Raw genomic sequence first — 20,555 nt, forward strand, 5'->3', positions numbered from 1 at the left:
ATGTATGTATGTATGTATGTATGTATGTATGTATGTATGTATGTGTGTGTGTGTGTGTGTGTGTGTGTGTGTGTGTGTGTGTGTGTGTGTGTGTGTGTGTGTGTGTGTGTGTGTGTGTGTGTGTGTGTGTGTGTGTGTGTGTGTGTGTGTGTGTGTGTGTGTGTGTGTGTGTGTGTGTGTGTGTGTGTGTGTGTGTGTGTGTGTGTGTGTGTGTGTGTGTATGTATGTATATATATATACACACACACACGTACATATATACACATACATATATATACAGTGCCTTGTGAAAGTATTCGGCCCCCTTGAACTTTGCGACCTTTTGCCACATTTCAGGCTTCAAACATAAAGATATAAAACTGTATTTTTTTGTGAAGAATCAACAACAAGTGGGACACAATCATGAAGTGGAACGACATTTATTGGATATTTCAAACTTTTTTAACAAATCAAAAACTGAAAAATTGGGCGTGCAAAATTATTCAGCCCCCTTAAGTTAATACTTTGTAGCGCCACCTTTTGCTGCGATTACAGCTGTAAGTCGCTTGGGGTATGTCTCTATCAGTTTTGCACATCGAGAGACTGAAATTTTTCCCATTCCTCCTTGCAAAACAGCTCGAGCTCAGTGAGGTTGGATGGAGAGCATTTGTGAACAGCAGTTTTCAGTTCTTTCCACAGATTCTCGATTGGATTCAGGTCTGGACTTTGACTTGGCCATTCTAACACCTGGATATGTTTATTTTTGAACCATTCCATTGTAGATTTTGCTTTATGTTTTGGATCATTGTCTTGTTGGAAGACAAATCTCCGTCCCAGTCTCAGGTCTTTTGCAGACTCCATCAGGTTTTCTTCCAGAATGGTCCTGTATTTGGCTCCATCCATCTTCCCATCAATTTTAACCATCTTCCCTGTCCCTGCTGAAGAAAAGCAGGCCCAAACCATGATGCTGCCACCACCATGTTTGACAGCGGGGATGGTGTGTTCAGGCTGATGAGCTGTGTTGCATTTACGCCAAACATAACGTTTTGCATTGTTGCCAAAAAGTTCAATTTGTTTCATCTGACCAGAGCACCTTCTTCCACATGTTTGGTGTGTCTCCCAGGTGGCTTATGGCAAACTTTAAACGACACTTTTTATGGATATCTTTAAGAAATGGCTTTCTTCTTGCCACTCTTCCATAAAGGCCAGATTTGTGCAATATACGACTGATTGTTGTCCTATGGACACCTGTGTGTAATCAAGTCTCCGTATAAATGCACCTGCACTGTGATAGTCTCAGAGGTCCGTTAAAAGCGCAGAGAGCATCATGAAGAACAAGGAACACACCAGGCAGGTCCGAGATACTGTTGTGAAGAAGTTTAAAGCCGGATTTGGATACAAAAAAATTCCCAAGCTTTAAACATCCCAAGGAGCACTGTGCAAGCGATAATATTGAAATGGAATATCAGACCACTGCAAATCTACCAAGACCTGGCCGTCCCTCTAAACTTTCAGCTCATACAAGGAGAAGACTGATCAGAGATGCAGCCAAGAGGCCCATGATCACTCTGGATGAACTGCAGAGATCTACAGCTGAGGTGGGAGACTCTGTCCATAGGACAACAATCAGTCGTATATTGCACAAATCTGGCCTTTATGGAAGAGTGGCAAGAAGAAAGCCATTTCTTAAAGATATCCATAAAAAGTGTTGTTTAAAGTTTGCCACAAGCCACCTGGGAGACACACCAAACATGTGGATGAAGGTGCTCTGGTCAAATGAAACCAAAATTGAACTTTTTGGCAACAATGCAAAACGTTATGTTTGGCGTAAAAGCAACACAGCTCATCACCCTGAACACCCTATACCCACTGTCAAACATGGTGGTGGCAGCATCATGGTTTGGGCCTGCTTTTCTTCAGCAGGGACAGGGAAGATGGTTAAAATTGATGGGAAGATGGATGGAGCCAAATACAGGACCATTCTGGAAGAAAACCTGACGGAGTCTGCAAAAGACCTGAGACTGGGACGGAGATTTGTCTTCCAACAAGACAATGATCCAAAACATAAAGCAAAATCTACAATGAAATGGTTCAAAAATAAACATATCCAGGTGTTAGAATGGCCAAGTCAAAGTCCAGACCAGAATCCAATCGAGAATCTGTGGAAAGAACTGAAAACTGCTGTTCACAAATGTTCGCCATCCAACCACACTGAGCTCGAGCTGTTTTGCAAGGAGGAATGGGAAGAAATTTCAGTCTCTCGATGTACAAAACTGATAGAGACATACCCCAAGCGACTTACAGCTGTAATCGCAGCAAAAGGTGGCGCTACAAAGTATTAACTTAAGGGGGCTGAATAATTTTGCACGCCCAATTTTTCAGTTTTTGATTTGTTAAAAAAGTTTGAAATATCCAATAAATGTCGTTCCACTTCATGATCGTGTCCCACTTGATGTTGATTCTTCACAAAAAAATACAGTTTTATATCTTTATGTTTGAAGCCTGAAATGTGGCAAAAGGTCGCAAAGTTCAAGGGGGCGGAATACTTACGCAAGGCACTGTATATACACACACACACACACACACACACACACACACATACATATATATATACATATACACACACACACACACATAACACAAATTGTCCAATTAATCGGTAATCGGCCTTTTTTGGTCCTCCAATAATCGGTATCAGCGTTGAAAAATCATAATCATGCGACCTCTGGTTCAGTCTTTTTGTTCTGTATCTATGGACGCGACCCAGTCGTTTGTTTTAAATGTTCCATTGCCAGTCCTTATTCCTTGCTTGCTAGCTGGCCAACTACGGCAAACTTAAGTCACTTCAAAAAGTGCAGCCAGAATAACTGGGAAGTAGCTGCATTTGCATAAACTGTTTTCTAGTGACATTTATTTGGATACTTCCATAACAATGAGCTAATGAGGCGCGATTTCACCTGGCATAAAAAAATATACTCACTCGTCAGGACACTTTTGTTTAGAGGAGCTAGCCAACAACACAGCTAACAGTCACTTCAAACTGAAGCTGGAAAGACAAGCTAGCTGCACTTTGTTTCGTTTGACCTGTTTTCTATTGATGGTATTTTTCAAAGACCACAAAAAATCATGCTGATTCATGATTTCTACTGGCTGAGAAAATCTCCCTGCCCTCATCCTGACACGTTCATTACTATGGAACATCTGGAGATCGAAATTTGAATATTGAAACAAATGTCAGAGACAGACAGCTTAAAAGAAATGGTGAGATAATGTGTAGATGCTTTTTAATAGTGGAGATCAAGTTTATAATTTCCTTGGCTGGGCTGATGAGACAGTGGACTACGCAGTTAAGACTGAAGAGAGTAAATAAGCATTTTAACTTCATAGATTTAAGCAGTGGTAACTTGTGGAATAGACACAGTTTGGAATGCAGTTTTAACCAATTAGCATTCAGGATTAGACCCATCCGTTGTATAATTACCATATACAGTGGGGCATAAAAGTATTTAGTCAGCCACCAATTGTGCAAGTTCTCCCACTTAAAAATATGAGAGAGGCCTGTAATTTTCATCATAGGTACACTTCAACTATGACAGACAAAATGAGGGGGAAAAAATCCAGAAAATCACATTGTAGCATTTTTAATGAATTTATTTGCAAATTATCGGTGTCTGCATTGTGTCTGCCTCGGTCATGTTTCCGAGGGCATTATTTTTCATGAGCACAATTCATAGCCAGGGCATGGAGAGTAGTTTATGAGGAACAGTACCCATGAAGACATGACCACAGAAGTCCTTGAAGCACAGCAGTGAGATTGCTTACAAAAGCATGCTTCTATAGTTGAATATGAAGAAAAAGTGCACAGGCATAAACGACATGGATGGCTACTTCAACAAACATGTGCACACACTTATCCCTCAAGACCTTATTCTTTTACAGTCAATACTTAAGACTTTTACAGCACAGAACTCACATTCTTTTGTTGCATTCACCCTTCAGGGAGTATCTTTAGTAAGGCAATTACTGACATATTAGCAATGTTTTAAGCACAAGAGAACATATTTAATTGTGATAAAAGGTATTTAACATTCCTTTATAGATGTAAGGCATAGAGGAGAAAATAGCCTCAAGAAGAACTCTCGCATAGAAGGAAGAAAAACAAGTTATTGGTAGCTGTGTTTTTTCAATACTTTTCTCCCAATCTCAAATCTATCCTCAGAGCAGTAGCTACACCACAAAAATAAATCAATCCACTCTAATAGGAGTTTATAAATCTTCAGGCCTGACATCAAGTTTGTTGTGACAAGTCAATAATTAAAAAAACAACAACAACATTACATTCAGGGACACAGCCTTTATTCACTTCCTCTGACATGTCAAACAGCAAATCTTCCTGAAGGAAATGTTATGAAAAAAACCCTAAGTTTCCCAATTCCCATCACATATGCATTTCAATAAAAATGTTTAAATAAAAAATATCAGGGAAGTTAAATCTAGACCTACATTCAGTTGAGAGAAAACATTCTCTATTACAATAACAACCTGGCCATTCTGACGAGATAATATAACATGACTTATATGGACTTGTTGTTCAAGGTCAGTGTGTGTAACAAAAACAATCAAATCAAATGTATTTATAAAACCCTTTTACATAGCAGATGTCAAAGTGCTTAAACATAAACCCAGCCTAAAATCCCAAAGAGCAAGCAAGCAAAAACTAAATAGAAAAGGCAAGAACCTAGGAAAAAACCTGGAGAGGAACCAGGCTCTGAGGGGTGGCCAGTCCTCTTCTGGCTGTGCCGGGTGGAGACATAATCAACATTTATATGTGCAACCGAATGAACTCGACACGGATGACATCAAATTCACATTAAGGCCCTCAAATAATGGATTAAGGCGATTTTATGGAAATTTGCCTCCAATCTCCTGCCCCACACTCCTCTTCCAGCCACAGAGGAGAGCCCCATATCCTGTCTTCGTTATACTCTAGCAGGCCAGTAATTAAATCAGTCAGATTCTCCCACTCTCCAGTGTTCCCTCTCCCTCATTTCCCTCTCTTTCACCATCCTTCTCTCAGCAGTGCCCAGACACATTACTGAGTTATTCCTTCTGACACCACAGTGAAACTTATAGGGTGAAAGCTGGAGTTGTGTTTTACATGAGTACATACCGCATTTCTATCTATACCCTTTATTAGTTATTGGAAAACTGGATGTATGGCAGGTTCATTGCATTTAGAAGTTGTTTTGCTACAAAACAATCTTAACTGGGAGGGATCTTGAGTCATTTTATTTGGTAAAGTGTCCATATAATGGTAGTTTATAGATTTTTAAGTTCAGAGGCTTCTGATATAAAGGGTTTGCCCAGGTCCAGTTGAGTGTGAATAGAACTGTAACCACTCACTGTGCACACAGAACACTCTTCCTTTCATTAAAATGGCCTTACCCTGGGCCTTGTACAATATAAGCACAAAGCACGAGGCCCCTTTAACAGACAACCTTTTATGGGAGGACACAATGGCTGAGCTTAACAAAGGAGGGAATGAGAGAGACATCCACCGCCCACCACCAAACTCTCCGCAATCAGGTGAACAGCATTTTAACTGTCAGCACTAAAGTAAGATTCATTCAAACGCGGTGGTAGCGGCGGCAGTAGAGAAAAATGATAATGCATCACATTACGCATTTGTGTCGGCCGTCAGGGCTGGAATTGGAAGAAGGGCCCCAGAATCATATCTACTATAAAAGTAATACAATGTAATGAATTGCAGAGGATGGGAAGGCAATGCCGGAGGGACCATTTCCAACGCTGCCTGATAAATGGACCAGCCAAACAGAATAATTTCATATTGGGACCCTGTGGATCAAAAAGGATGCTCTTCCACAAAATTACTGGTCATAGAAAAAAAAATATATCACCTGGGCTGCTCCCCCCAGACACTAGGCAACAAGGGACACGCATTACAAATGGGAGTCCGTCACTGGCCACCCCTTCCTGGCAGCCACAAATTGGATTCCAAAGATCGGGGGAAAAGCAATGACCCTTTCAAAACTTTTTCTAAAACGGTTGCTGGGCTACTAAAAGTGGCTCACAAAGTGTGCTTAAACCCCTCGGTCTGATTTCTCAGTGGTCCGGGGCTTGTCTTTTTGGCTGCCCAATGCTCTGGAAGGGTAGACTTGATCCAAAGTGACAGCTGGGCCAGGTTTCTCAATCTGTCGCTCTGTCATTTCTTTACCTCTCACTCAATTTCTCAATCTTTCACTCTCACTTTCTCCAGCTTTCCATCTTTATCCCACCTCCCCCACTCTCTTTTTGGCAGGTTGTGTTGTGGGTAGTGAGACTGTCTGCTGTTAGCTCTTTAGGGAACCTGCACTGACCAAATTAAAAACCATCTCCATGGATCGCAGTATCAAATATCAGAATCACCAAAGTCCTCAAGTTCCCATCTGTTACACAACCCCCACGATCAGCCAGTGAAACACCTGGGCGGTAGTAGAACAACAACAGATAAAGGTCCGGGAGAAAGAAAAACACCATATGGTGGGCACAGCAACAACGTTTGAAGTCAATACTCAATTACATTTGCATTTGGTTTAGCAATGTACTAGGATGTTTGAATATTCTAGACTGAGCTCTAGTTTGACATTGGAACAAGGACTATGAGGGCAGATCCCCCCCATATGCACCGTCAATAAATCACAGGTTATGAATCAACCATTATGAGATTGATTTTGGCTAATTCTGACTGAAGCACACGGACAAACTTTACTTCATGCTCCCCTAGACATCCTGTGATTAGACAACGAACATTTTCATTGTGGAGTGACTAAGGAAAAAGGTTACGGGGTCAAATTTTGAATGGCTAATAAATGCATAAATTATGCCGAAGACTCATCTGGTTTACTCAAATTGGGAAGCAAATTAATCTGTGGAATGAGCGGGAAGGTGATTAATCCGTGGAATGAGCTGCACCCTGCTCGGCAAAAACATTAGACTTTATTAAATGTGGGACAGGGAATATAATTGGGGCTGTGACTTCATCTACATGAATAATTTTACGGTACAGATGAGGCGTTTACTACCAAGCGCCTCAAATATAATTTTTCTGCTTGGGGGAACATGTCACATTTCCCCAAACAGCTAATTGAATGAACGCAACAACATGAGAGAAGCAAGTCACGCAAGCAGCAGCAATTATGTGGGGCTCAAAACGGCAAAACATTCACAAATCATTAATATTGCTAATGAAGCCGATATGGTTTTAGAGGTGTCTTTCAGCATATGAAAAGGTTGGTAATGTCAAGTCTATAAAAGGACCTGAATCATGTGCAGCTTTAGCTACAACAGAGTCACACAACCTTGATATGCCAAATGCACTCATGTTGTGAATTTAAACCAACATACCCTTTTCAAAATAGATTTACAACACACAGTGTACACAGAAGCAACTTGCAATGTGTGGGGATGACTGTTTTCCTTATGTAACAAATAGCAAGAAGGTCAAGTGCCAAAATCAGTAAACACTCTTACCCAGTAACTTAGACGTTACCAACTTCATGACCATGAAGCATAAACTAACACAAACAAATGAAGTAGTTCCATCCAATGAGTTACAGTGTGAAGTAACTGAGTGTTTTGATTTTAACTGCTGTGGTCTGGAGACATCTGGGAATGGGAGAGACAGGGACAGTATAGTACATTTGGGGACACATGATCAGTAGCAGAGACAATCTCTGGTCCCACAGCCATGTTCTCCTAATGCACTTTTTTTTTTAAATTCAATTAGCTTCCAATTACAGTGGAGGCAATATGGCCCAGGGAGGATCTGTCTGAGGTGGTGGATTCATTCCCAGACGCTTGGCAGCACACCAAAGACTGCAGTGGGGCCCAGAATGTATTCCCCCAGCAAAATAATCAAGTGTCCTTCTGAACTTCATCACACTCCCCTCTCCCTGGGCATGCTGCTATGATTTGCTAAGGGTTTTTATGTGGCCACCATTAAAAGTTATGTCTGTAAGGATGATGGGCTTGGGAGAGTATGAAAGGCTCCATATTCTGGGATTTGGATGACCCATGTACTGAGGGAAATACACAGGGAGTAAACGGGTAGTGGGGGTATGATAAGAGATTTTACAGATGAGCACTGACTACACACAGGCGTACAATAAATCATAGAAACCAGCCTTATAAGTGATAAGTAGCGTTTCTAACAGGAATGGAGTCACAAACGTTTGCATAGGAACAGTGTGTGATGAAGGGTAAAAATACCTCACAGAGCTAGTTAGCTCAAAGAACCTGAAGACGTCCCGGTCCCGTTACCTTTCAGTCAGCCACAACTGTTCTCTTATTCACACATTCCCAAACTCTCACACAGTCTCACAAACGACTAACAAGTCTGAGGACGTATGGTGAGTTGCACAATTCTGAATCTCTGAAGCCGCAAAAGAACAAAGTTGTGGCGCTCCGCTCCGAGTTCAAACCAGTTGAGATACTCAAATCCCTGTTGTTTGTTCCTTTTCTAAATATTATTTCCAGCTAAGAGAAAAAATGTGTCAATGAAATATTCATGAGCCCAAACTCTGAGCAGAGGAGTGGGAAGATATCTGTGTTCTAGTGCATTATATCATTAATTTGTTTAGCAGAGATATGCCTCTCTTCATCCAGGGCGACTTATCCTCCTTAGCACAATAAAAAAAGAAAAGAGTTTCCAATCACAAACTCATTACGAAGAGAGCTAAAAAAAAAAATATATATATATATTTTTAAAACCAGGGCAATTGAGGCAAAGTACTTTGCTGTAGGGGTAGGACAGCTGCTCCCCATTAAAGAGTGAAAAGTGAAGCCAACATCCTTTGGATCACCAGCGGGCTGCTTTAACCATTCGGCTGGTGCCCTGATTGAAGTCTCCCTCTCCCCTGAGCTGCTCCCATTAGCAGAACAGCAGGAAATGGGCCTTCTGCTCTCCAGGGTAGGGCTATTCAAATATATATATATTTTTAGGATGACAACAATGACTCCATTAAGCCATCCAACTTCTCAACAGTTATTTTGAGATGGTGGTCCTCTGTAGCTCAGTTGGTAGAGCATGGCGCCAGGATAGTGGGTTCGATTCCCGGGATCACCCATACGTAAAATGTATGCATGCATGTGTAAGCGTCTGCTAAATGGCACATATCATTTATATTATTTATACCATTAGATGCTAATGAGCCAGGGCCCCGCAGGGAGCGGCACTAGCTCGCCCCAAAATAAACTCAAATTAAGATGTAAAAAATTACAGCTTAATGAAAACATTCTCACATCATCGACTACAGATGGCCTGCATGAGCGCATGCATAAACACAGCAGCACAGGCTCCTGAAGAACTCGTCAAAAATACAAAAGGAGAGAAGTTATGATAAATGAGTCTCAGACAAAAGGAACAGTAATGCCATCTCCGGGGGCTGATAAAAAGCCTTCCTTCAAATCAAATTGTATTTGTCACATAAGCCGAATACAACAGTTCTAGACCTTACAGTGAAATGCTTACTTACAAGCCGTTAAAGAGCAGCAGTAAATAACAATAGCGTGGCTATATACAGGGGGTACCGGTACAGAGTCAATGTGTTGAGATAATTGAGATAATTATGTACATGCAGGTAGGATTGTAAAAGTGGCTATGCATAGATAGAGTAGTAGCAGCGTGGGGGGAAAATAGTCTGGGTAGCCATTTGATAAGCTGTTTAGGAGTCTTAGGGCTTGGGGGTAGAAGCTGTTTAGAAGCCTCTTGGACCTAGACTTGGCGCTCCGGTACCGCTTGCCGTGCGGTAGCAAAGAGAACAGTCTATGACTAGGGTGGCTGAAGTCTGACGATTGTTAGGGCCTTCCTCTGACACCGCCTGGTATAGCTTGACTCCGGTGATGTACTGGGCCGTACGCACTACCCTCTGTAGTGCCTTGCGGTCGGAGGCTGAGCAGTTGCCATACCAGGCAGTGATGCAACCCATCAGAATGCTCTCGATGGTGCAGCTGTAAAATCTTTTGACCATCTGAGGACCCATGCCAAATCTTTTCAATCTCCTGAGGTGGAATAGGTTTTATTGTGCCCTCTTCACAACTGTCTTGATGTGCTTGGACCATGTTAGTTTGTTGGTGAAGTGGACGCCAAGGAACTTGAAGCTCTCAACCTGCTCCACTACAGCCCCATCGATGAGAATGGGGGTGTGCTCTGTCCTCTTTTTCCTGTAGTCCACAATCATCTCAGTTGTCTTAATCACGTTGAGGGAGAGGTTGTTGTCCTTCCACCACATGGTCAGGTCTCTGACCTCCTCCCTATAGGCTGTCTCATCGTTGTCAGTGATCAGGCTGTTGTGTCATTGGCAAACTTAATGATGGTGTTGGAGATGTGCTTGGCCGTGCAGTCATGAGTGAACAGGGAGTACAGGTGGGGACTGAGCAAGCACCCGAGGGGCACCTGTGTTGAGGATGTGTTGTTACCTACCCTTACCACCTGGGGGCGGCCCATCAGGAAGTCTAGGATCCAGTTGCAGAGGGAGCTGTTTAGTCCCAGGGTTCTTAGCTTAGTGATGAGCTTTGAGGGCATTATGGTGTTGAACACTAAGCTGTAGTCAATGAATAGCATTCTCACATAGGTGTTCCTTTTGTCCAGGTGGGAAAGAGTAGTGTGGAGTGCAATAGAGATGGCATCATCTGTGGATCTGTTGGTGCGGTATGCAAATTGGAGTGGGTGTAGGGTTTCTGGGATAATGGTGTTGATATGAGCCATGACCAGCCTTTCAAAGCATTTCATGGTTACAGACATGAGTGCTACGGTTCGGTAGTCATTTAGGCAGGTTACCTTAGTGTTCTTGGGCACAGGGACTATGTTGGTCTGCTTGAAACTAGAAGTCGACCGATTAAATCGGAATGGCCGATTAATTTGGGCCAATTTTAAGTTCTCATAACAGTCGGAAATCTGTAATTTTTCACCTTTATTTAATCTTTATTTAACTAGGCAAGTCAGTTAAGAACACATTCTTATTTTAAATGACGGCCTAGGAACGGTAGGTTAACTGCCTTGTTCAGGGTGTGAATGACAGATTTTTACCTTGTCAGCTCAGGGATTCAATCTTGCAACCTTACGGTTAACTAGTCCAACGCTCTAACCACCTGCCTCACGAGGAGCCCGTCTGTTACGCGAATGCAGTAAGAAGCCAAGTTATGTTGCTAGCTAGCATTAAAACAGTCTGACTGAGCGATGGTAGGCACCAGCAGGCTCATAAGCATTCATTCAAACAGCACTTTCATGCATTTTGCCTGCAGCTCTGCTGTTTATGACTTCAAGCCTATCAACTCCCGAGATTAGGCTGGTGTAACGATGTGATGTGAAATGGCTAGCTAGTTAGCGGGGAGCGTGCTAATAGTGTTTCAAACGTCACTCGCTCTGAGACTTGAGTAGTTGTTCCCCTTGCTCTGCATGGGTGGCGGTTGTCGTTGTGTTCCTGATTCGAGCCCAGGTAGGAGCGAGGAGAAGTACGAAAGCTATACTGTTACACTGGCAATACTAAAGTGCCTATAAATCAAATTTATTTTATCAAATCAAATTTATTTATATAGCCCTTCGTACATCAGCTGATATCTTAAAGTGCTGTACAGAAACCCAGCCTAAAACCCCAAACAGCAAGCAATGCAGGTGTAGAAGCACGGTGGCTTGGAAAAACTCCCTAGAAAGACCAAAACCTAGGAAGAAACCTAGAGAGGAACCAGGCTATGTGGGGTGGCCAGTCCTCTTCTGGCTGTGCCGGGTGGAGTTATAACAGAACATCAAATATTCAAAGCTATTTGAAACAAATGGTATAGAGGGAAATAGTCCTATAATTCCTATAATAACTACAACCTAAAACTTCTTACCTGGGAATATTGAAGACTCATGTTAAAAAGGAACCACCAGCTTTCATATGTTCTCATGTTCTGAGCAAGGAACTTAAACGTTAGCTTTCTTACATGGCACACATTACACTTTTACTTTCTTCTCCAACACTTTGTTTTTGCATTATTTAAACCAAATTGCACGTTCCATTTTTTATTTGAGGCTAAATTGATTTTATTGATGTATTATATAAAGTTAAAATAAGTGTCCATTCAGTATTGTTGTAATTGTCATTATTACAAACAAGTTTTTTTTTTTTTTTTTTTTTTTTTTTTTTTTAAATCGGCCAATTAATCGGTATCGGCTTTTTTGTCCTCCAATAATCGGTATCGGCGTTGAAAAATCATAATCGGTTGACCTCTACTTGAAACATGTTGATATTACAGACTCAGATGGGGAGAGGTTGAAAATGTTAGCGAAGACACCTCCCAGTTGGTCAGCACATGCTCGGAGTTCACGTCCTGGTAATCCGTCTGGCCCTGCAGCCTTGTGAATGTTAGCCTGTTAAAGGTCTTACTCACATCGGCTGCTGAGAGCCTGATCACAGTCATCTGGAACGGATGATGCTCTCATGCATGTTTCAGTATGACTTGCCTCGAAGCGAGCATAGAAGTTATTTAGTTCATCTGGTAGGCTTGTGTCACTGGGCAGCTCTCGGCTGTGCTTCCCTTTGTAGTCTGTAATAGTTTGCAAGCCCTGCCACATCCGACGAGCATCGGAGCCGGTGTAGTTCGATTTGATCTTAGTCCTGTATCGATGCTTTGCCTGTTTGATGGTTCGTCGGAGGGCATAGTTGGATTTCTTTTAAGCTTCCCGGTTTGAGTCCTGCTCCTTGAAAGCGGCAGCTCTACCCTTTAGCTCAGTGCGAATGTTGCCTTTATTCCATGGCTTCTGGTTGGGGTATGTACGTACAGTCACTGTGGGGACGAAGTCCTCAATGCACTTGATAAAGCCAGTGACTGATGTGCCATCAGAACATATTCCAGTCTGTGCTAGCAAAAAAGTCCTGTAGTTTAACATCTGCTTCATCTGAACACTTTTTATAGACGGAGTCACTGGTCCTGCCCACTTTAATTTTGGCTTGTAAGCAGGAATCGGGAGGATAGAGTTATGGTCAGATTTGCCAAATGGAGGGCGAGGGAGAGCTTTGTACGTGTATCTTGTGTGGAATAGAGGTGGTCTAGAGTTTATTTTTACCTCTGGTTGCACATTTAACACGTTGATAGAAATTAGTTAAAACTGATTTAAGTTTCCCTGCATTAAAGTCATCGGCCACTAGGAATGCCACCTCTGGATGAATGTTTGTTTATGGGAGAATACAACTCATTTAGTGCAGTTAAAGTTCCAACCTCGCTCTGTGGTGGTACATAGACAGTTTTGGAAAAAAATAGATAAACTGGGTAAATAGTGAGATCTGCAGCTTATCATAAGATTCTCCACCTCACGCGAGCAAAACTTTGGGACTTCCTTGGATAAATGCATAGGCCCTCGCCCCATGTCTTACCAGAGGCTGCTGTTCTGTCTTGCAGATAGAGTGCATAACCCGCCAGCTCTATGTTCTTAATGTTGTTGTTCATCCACGACTCGGTGAAGCAAAATATTACAGTTTTTAATGTCCTGTTGGTAGGATATACAGTGCCTTGCGAAAGTATTCGGCCCCCTTGAACTTTGCGACCTTTTGCCACATTTCAGGCTTCAAACATAAAGATATAAAACTGTATTTTTTGTGAAGAATCAACAACAAGTGGGACACAATCACGAAGTGGAACGACATTTATTGGATATTTCAAAACTTTTTTAACAAATCAACAACTGAAAAATTGGGCATGCACAATTATTCAGCCCCCTTAAGTTAATACTTTGTAGCGCCACCTTTTGCTGTGATTACAGCTGTAAGTCGCTTGGGGTATGTCTCTATCAGTTTTGCACATCGAGAGACTGACATTTTTTCCCATTCCTCCCTGCAAAACAGCTCGAGCTCAGTGAGGTTGGATGGAGAGCATTTGTGAACAGCAGTTTTCAGTTCTTTCCACAGATTCCCGATTGGATTCAGGTCTGGACTATGACTTGGCCATTCTCACCTGGATATGTTTATTTTTGAACCATTCCATTGTAGATTTTGCTTTATGTTTTGGATCATTGTCTTGTTGGAAGACAAATCTCCGTCCCAGTCTCAGGTCTTTTGCAGACTCCGTCAGGTTCTTCCAGAATGGTCCTGTATTTGGCTCCATCCATCTTCCCATCAATTTTAACCATCTTCCCTGTCCCTGCTGAAGAAAAGCAGGCCCAAACCATGATGCTGCCACCACCATGTTTGACAGTGGGGATGGTGTGCTCAGGGTGATGAGCTGTGTTGCTTTTACGCCAAACATAACGTTTTTTGCATTGTTGCCAAAAAGTTCAATTTTGGTTTCATCTGACCAGAGCACCTTCTTCCACATGTTTGGTGTGTCTCCCAGGTGGCTTGTGGCAAACTTTAAACGACACTTTTTATGGATATCTTTAAGAAATGGCTTTCTTCTTGCCACTCTTCCATAAAGGCCAGATTTGTGCAATATACGACTGATTGTTGTCCTATGGACAGAGTCTCCCACCTCAGCTGTAGATCTCTGCAGTTCATCCAGAGTGATCATGGGCCTCTTGGCTGCATCTCTGATCAGTCTTCTCCTTGTATGAGCTGAAAGTTTAGAGGGACGGACAGGTCTTGGTAGATTTGCAGTGGTCTGATACTCCTTCCATTTCAATATTATCGCTTGCACAGTGCTCCTTGGGATGTTTAAAGCTTGGGAAATCTTTTTGTATCCAAATCCGGCTTTAAACTTCTTCACAACAGTATCTCGGACCTGCCTGGTGTGTTCCTTGTTCTTCATGATGCTCTCTGCGCTTTTAACGGACCTCTGAGACTATCACAGTGCAGGTGCATTTATACGGAGACTTGATTACACACAGGTGGATTGTATTTATCATCATTAGTCATTTAGGTCAACATTGGATCATTCAGAGATCCTCACTGAACTTCTGGAGAGAGTTTGCTGCACTGAAAGTAAAGGGGCTGAATAATTTTGCACGCCCAATTTTTCAGTTTTTGATTTGTTAAAAAAGTTTGAAATATCCAATAAATGTCGTTCCACTTCATGATTGTGTCCCACTTGTTGATTCTTCACAAAAAAATACAGTTTTATATCTTTATGTTTGAAGCCTGAAAAGTGGCAAAAGGTCGCAAAGTTCAAGGGGGCCGAATACTTTCGCAAGGCACTGTACGTGCTTTCAGTTCGTCCCATTTATTTTCTAGCGATTGAACATTAGCAGAACAGAGGGCAAGGGCAGATTAGCCACTCATCACCTGGTCCTCACAAGGCAACCTGATCTTTTGCCTCGGACTCGCCATTTCCTTCTCCAGCGAATCACGGGGATAGGGGCCTGGTCTGGTGTCAACACTATATCCCTCGCGCCCGACTCATTGAAGAAAAACTCTTCGTCCAGTTTGAGGTGAGCAATCCCAGTTCTGATGTTTAGAAGCTATTTTCTGTCATAGGAGACGGTAGCAGCAACATTATGTATAAAACAAGTTACGAACAACGCGAAAAAACAAACAAAATAGCATGATTGGTTGAGAGCCGATAAAACACAACTGAATGAAATAAGTGGTTAACTGCTTAATAGACATAACTCTCTGTTAAAAATGGCAGCAATGAATATGGCTTCACTCTATCGAGTAAACAGGTGAACATGACACCACGACCTCCCTTGCAGCCGTTGGGCCAAACAAACACACCAACCTTGTATAAGGTGTGTTAGGGAAAATTAAATTAGAGCCTAATGAAGAGCGAGACAACACACCCCCCTCCCTCATGCAAGAAGCTAAGCCCGATTATTAGCTGAAGATCGGAGGCATAAGGCAGGCGTCAGACAGACAGACAAATTGGTTTTAATAATGCAGGGCTGGCAATCTTCAGGGCATTTCTGCCACACCGCCGTGGCCGTGCTGGCCACACTTACATCATCTACACAGAGTGTGTACTGCCAGTTAGCTCTCAGTTCTCTCCATCACTCCATATGGCTTTGATCCCCGTACAGGGATCAACATCGGGGGAAATTTCAGAGTGACTAACTAAAAATACAACATCGTAACATTAAACATTCTTGAAAATGCAAGTGTCGTAAATCCTTCAAAAGATTAGAATCTTGGTAATCAAACTACGTTTTCCGATTTAAAATAGTTATTACAGAGAACAAATACCATGCTTTTATTTGAAAACAGCGATCAACAACAAAAAAACATTTTCCGCCATGACAGTTTTGACACACAACCCATATCAAATATCTCCAATCCAAAGTTAAATCTAGAATTGGCTTCCTATTTCGCAACAAAGCATCCTTCACTCATGCTGCCAAACATACCCTTGTAAAACTGACCATCCTACCAATCCTCGACTTTGGCGATGTCATTTACAAAATAGCCTCCAATACCCTACTCAACAAATTGGATGCAGTCTATCACAGTGCAATCCGTTTTGTCACCAAAGCCCCATATACTACCCACCATTGCGACCTGTACGCTCTCGTTGGCTGGCCCTCGCTTCATACTCGTCGCCAAACCCACTGGCTCCATGTCATCTACAAGACCCTGCTAGGTAAAGTCCCCCCTTACCTCAGCTTGCTGGTCACCATAGCATCTCCCAACTGTAGCACACGCTCCAGCAGGTATATCTCTCTAGTCACCCCCATAACCAATTCTTTCTTTGGCCGCCTCTCCTTCCAGTTCTCTGCTGCCAATGACTGGAACGAACTACAATAAACACTGAAACTGGAAACACTTATCTCCCTCACTAGCTTTAAGCACCAACTGTCAGAGCAGCTCACAGATTACTGCACCTGTACATAGCCCACCTATATTTTAGCCCAAACAACTACCTCTTTCCCTACTGTTTTTAATTTATTTATTTTGCTCCTTTGCACCCCATTATTTTTAATTTTTACTTTGCACATTCTTCCATTTCAAATCTACCATTCCAGTGTTTTACTTGCTATATTGTATTTACTTTGCCACCATGGCCTTTTTTGCCTTTACCTCCCTTATCTCACCTCATTTGCTCACATCGTATATAGACTAGCCACTTTAAACAATGCTACCTAATTTAATGTTTACATACCCTACATTATTCATCTCATATGTATACGTATATACTGTACTCTATATCATCTACTGCATGTATCACTAGCCACTTTAACTATGCCACTTTCATATGTATATACTGTACTCGATACCATCTACTGTATCTTGCCTATGCTGCTCTGTACCATCACTCATTCATATATCTTTATGTAGATATTCTTTATCCCCTTACACTTGTGTATAAGACAGTAGTTTTGGAATTGCTAGTTAGATTACTTGTTGGTTATTACTGCATTGGCGGAACCAGAAGCACAAGCATTTCGCTACACTCGCATTAACATCTGCTAACCATGTGTATGTGACAAATAAAATTTTATTTGATTTGGACTTGTTTATACTGCATTATTGACTGTATGTTTGTTTTACTTCATGTCTAACTCTGTGTCGTTATATGTGTCGAACTGCTTTGCTTTATCCTGGCCAGGTCGCAATTGTAAATGAGAACTTGTTCTCTATTTAACCAGGTAGGCAAGTTAAGGTGAAATAAATAAATAAATAAATAAAACATTCACATCTGAAGGTAAAATTATGACTTACTTTCTGATATCTTGCTCTTATTTCTCTTCCTGAGGGTCCCAGTGATCAAATTAAGTGCCATTTTCTTTGATAAAATCCATTTTTATAGCCCAAAATGAAACATTTTGTAAACCGTTTGTGTCGTGAATTCCATCTCTATCAACTTTTGATGGAGCATTCGACGTAATTACACACAGTAAACAATTGTTTATCTAGTCATAGTTGGTTTCCGTGCAATTCTCAGGATGTTTGCAACACAGCCAAACTTGATTGCTTTTTTTGCGGGGAGTATTGACCGAAGTGAAATGATTTGAAAACAACGAGCAATGACTTCATTGCGCAGCAATAATATTAGCGAAGCTTCGTTGATTGACTGTATTTCTGCCCAATGACCACTGATCTTGAAATCTAGCTGGGTAGATAGCCAATGAGCTGATGTAAACGCCAGTATGTGATGGTTATGGGTTGGACCACCATCCATTGTTTGTAAACGCACGCGTAACGAACTGAATTCTCGCCATTGACCATCAGACTATTTGCAGTCACACTTGTTACGCACAGCAGTGTTTTGGAAAGTAGCATTTTGGAAAGTGTTTTTTTCAACGATTTCATTGAAGACATCAGGGCGAATAAATCAGGAAAAGCGAAGTCCAAGTCTAAGTATATAGATTTGCACCAGGTTATAGAAGAGATTGATCAGGAAAGTGAGAGATTTTTGTTTGAGGAATCTTTGAGTGAACACAGTTATGATTCAAACATTGAGTTGTTTCTGCAAGGACAGGACGTACTTCTGGACTGGTAAGTGCCAATGCCGTTTATGAAATTATATATATATATTATTTATTTTGCAATGAAATGTGTGATGAAATGTGTAAAGTACACATTGGCTATAGTGTATGTGTACTTTACCTGTGTGTGTTGTTTGTTTGTTGGTGTGTGTGTGTGTGAGATATATATATATATATATATATATATAATATATATATATATTATATATATATATATATATATATATATATAATATATATATATATATATATATATATATACTATATATATATATATATATATATATATATATATATATATATATATATATATATATATATATATATATATATATATATACTATATATATATACTATATATATATATATACTATATATACTATATATATATATATATATATATATATATATATATATACATATATATATATACACTATACTACTATATATATACTATATATATATAATATAAGATATATATATTTATAAGATATATATATTTTCCATTTTTTATTCAAATGGAATGGAGAGGAACAGCAAAAAAACACATGGCCACTGCGCCTGCTACTCCTCTCCATTTACATATGAAATAGCCATTGGATGCTGTTGGGGGGAGGCTCATACAATACAAATATTTTTTTAAATGTTTTCTTTCACAGTGATAGCGACTCCGACTGGGAGCCCCCGGTGCCAAGCTGCCCACTCTACCTCTGCCCGCTCTACCTCTGCCCCCTCTACTCCTGACTCCAGTGGAGTCATACGCCACAGCTCATTACTGCAGGCATGACTGTGCCTCAGGGCCAAAAGGGCACAGCATGGAGGCGTCGTTGTGTTCTGTGTCGCATGAAGTCCCCCATCACCTGCACCACTTCTTCAGTCTGCCTCTGCTTTACATCAGAAAGAGACTGCTATGGGATATGGCACAGGCAGCAAAATATTGTGTAGAGGACTTCCAAAGTCCAGGGTTTACCTGTTTTTTTTATTTTTTTTTAAGAATTTTTATAATTTTTTTGTGTGTTAGAATTGCTTTTTGATATGTTGTATATAGTTATTTGCACTGTTGTATATAGTTATAGGTCATTTCACCAATTCGGCCACTTGGGTGCATTTGGGCAACTTGTGTGGGACACCTGGGTGACTTCATGCTAAATGTCATGTAGTTCACCCATTCCTGAAGTTATCAGTCTGAAACTTTGCACACCTACAGTTGCCCTCTTGTGTTGTCCATCGAAATTATCTCCAGCATCCTATCTGACTGTGTGGCTATTTTAGTGCATGTGAAAGATGATGCTACAACAATAAAAAACAGAAACCGTATGCTCTTTCTTTCTCTTTTCTTCCACCAGATCTGTGTTATATTCTCCTACATTCAATTAACATTTCCACAAACTTCAGAATGTTTCCATTCAAATGATACCAAGAATATGCATATCCTTGCCTCTGGGGCTGAGCTACAGGCAGTTAGATTAGGGTATGTCTTCAGGCGGAAATTGAGAACAAGGGATGCAGCCATAACAAGTTAAGGTCCATTACCTCCCCTTGCAGTCAGTCTTTCCTCAACTCCTCCATCTCCATTTTGCTCTCACATTCTCTCCATTGGTTTGCGAAGTTTCTCACTCCATCACCAAGTCTCTCTTCCCTTATGTTTCTCACCTTCATTTCCCTGTTCCATCTCTTCCTCCCACTCTCACCCTTTGACAGATTTCACAGGGTGTGATAAAGTTCAAAGTGGCTCCACCCCTGCTACCAGCGGCGTCTGGCGGAGGGCACACAAACATTATAAAACCTCCCCTTAATTCACTGTTGCTTAATGATTATTAGAAATGGGAGGTGGGCATGCCAGGGTTTAAGTCACCAGACACAGAATCAGTCGTGCTACGTCAGGGGAGAAAAACAAGTTCACAACAACGCCCAAGCCTTATTTGGGGTTGGTTATGACTGATGGTGATGACAGGGTGTTGACAGAACGGAGATGCCACAGAGCAATATGGAGGCCATCTCAGTGTCATCTTCCCAGATGTGTTAGTGCAGATCAGACAGTATTTCTACCGACTACCTAAACACACTGTCTGTGGAACAGGGAGATGGGAGGCGAATGCTGCAAGACCAGCCAAGGTCAAAGGCAGGCCAGGGGGCCGTATGTGGCCTGATTCAATACAGCCCGCGGAATCATTTATTTTGAAGGCAC

General features: G+C 41.4%; 1 protein-coding gene across 1 annotated transcript in view; it reads right to left on the minus strand.

Moving 5' to 3' along the window:
* LOC135550715 (polypeptide N-acetylgalactosaminyltransferase 10-like) overlaps nucleotides 1–20,555 on the minus strand; it is a 104,108-nt gene that overhangs the window by 32,548 nt on the left and 51,005 nt on the right. The window lies entirely within an intron of this gene.

The sequence above is a fragment of the Oncorhynchus masou genome, chromosome 12, assembly GCF_036934945.1.
Source record: "Oncorhynchus masou masou isolate Uvic2021 chromosome 12, UVic_Omas_1.1, whole genome shotgun sequence".
In the NCBI taxonomy this organism is placed as follows: Eukaryota; Metazoa; Chordata; class Actinopteri; order Salmoniformes; family Salmonidae; genus Oncorhynchus; species Oncorhynchus masou.